This window comes from Corvus brachyrhynchos, unplaced genomic scaffold (genome assembly GCF_000691975.1).
Source record: "Corvus brachyrhynchos isolate BGI_N302 unplaced genomic scaffold, ASM69197v1 scaffold116, whole genome shotgun sequence".
Lineage (NCBI taxonomy): Eukaryota > Metazoa > Chordata > Aves > Passeriformes > Corvidae > Corvus > Corvus brachyrhynchos.
Window position 1 is genome coordinate 1,246,593 of NW_008240221.1, and position 1,715 is coordinate 1,248,307.

Genomic DNA, 1,715 nt, shown 5'->3' on the forward strand with positions numbered 1-1,715 from the left:
GCAGGTCCTTCCTGTGTGTAAGATTCAAAAGTCCTCGAAAGCAGGTCTGATCTGTCAAAACGGGGAAATGTGAAGAAATATTTTAAAAGTCAGAGGCATGTGATATCCTTAAGGAGTTCTTGGAAATCCAAATGGTAATTTTTAATGCATGGAGTTGGCAGTGTGGCTGGTTGCAGGTTTATAGCGCTTGCACATTTTCACAGGTGATTTGTGCTTCATATTTTCCCACAGTAAAGGCTGTATTTCATGGATCTGGAGTGAAAGGGTGCACCGTTCTCCATATGTCTGATGCCATGTGCCAGTAGCAGCTCTTCAATGCATATTTTAGTTTGCTGCAACTGTACCTCACATTTTGGTTTATGTATTATATGAGAGGCTACAGCTCCTTACAACACTGGAATGAAAGCAAGGAGGCATTTCCTACTAGAACCCCAATTTAAAGAGGCCTTCCTTAACACACATGCCCTCTCGTTGCAGCCAAACACTGCACATCCTACCCCTGCCCAAGAGCCCTAATGTGTTAAGAACATGCCTTTTTATCTGACCATGTATCCTACTGCTTCCTCCACAGGGAATCCAAGGCACTTCACAGAACATCATCTCAATCATAGACTCATGAAATGGGCTGAGTTGGAAGGGACCATAAAGATCATCTAGTTCCAATCCCTCCTACCACAGGCAGGGACACTTTTCACTAGACCAGGTTGCTCAAAGCCCCACCCAACCTGGCCTTGAACACCTCCAGGGATGGGGCATCCACAGCTTCTCTGGACAACCTGCTCCAGTGCTTCACCACTCTCACAGTAAACAATTTCTTCCTAATATCTAAACTAAATCTACTCTTTTGCAGTTTGAGGCCATTCCCCCTTGTCTCCTGTCACTACATGCCCTTGTAAATAGCCTCTTTCCATCTTTGTTGTAGGATCCCTTCAGGTACTGGGAGGCCTCAATTAGGTCACCTCAATTAGGTCACCTTCTCTTTTTCAGGCTGAACAATTTCAATTCTCTCAGCCCTTCCTCACAGCAGAGGTGCTCTGTTGCTGCCTGTTCCGAGCTTCCCTTCCCCCTCCCCAAGACACTTGCCTCTGCCATGTGCTCTGAACCCTTTTGTTCCAAGCACGGACAAAACCAAATGTAACTCAAACTCTTTAGCAGTGTCTGATTGGCCGGTCACCCCGGGTCCGCCCCCAGTCCTCCCCTTTCCCCTTCTCCCAATAAAAGGAGGACCAAGGTGGGGGGGAGAGCGGTGCTGATGTGTCTGTCATTCCATTTGATAAGTGGCCTGCGCAATGGGAATTGCAGTCTCAGGGCATCATACAAGGGATTGGAGGTACCCAGTGTTCCATCTCTCTAATCATCTTGGTGACCCTCTTCTGCACTCACTCCAAAAGGTCCATGTCCTTCCTGTGCTGGGGACCCCAGTGCTGCATGCAGTACTCAAGGTGGGGTCTTGTGAGAAGGGTGCTTTCACACCCTAGAAAAATATATCTTCATTCAGTAAAGAACACTGAATATTCAGAATGATCCATTGGCAGCTCTGGATTTTAGAGTACCTTAGATTTAATTTTCCAGTATAAAGGTCTTGATTCAAAGCTTTGCTAAGTTCATTACAATCTTTTTTTCTAGCAGGCACGGGATTAGTTTAGCTCTTAATTTAGTTGACTGACCATCCTGATGTCAGTTCACAGATCCAATTTAATTCTGAATTCTACTTT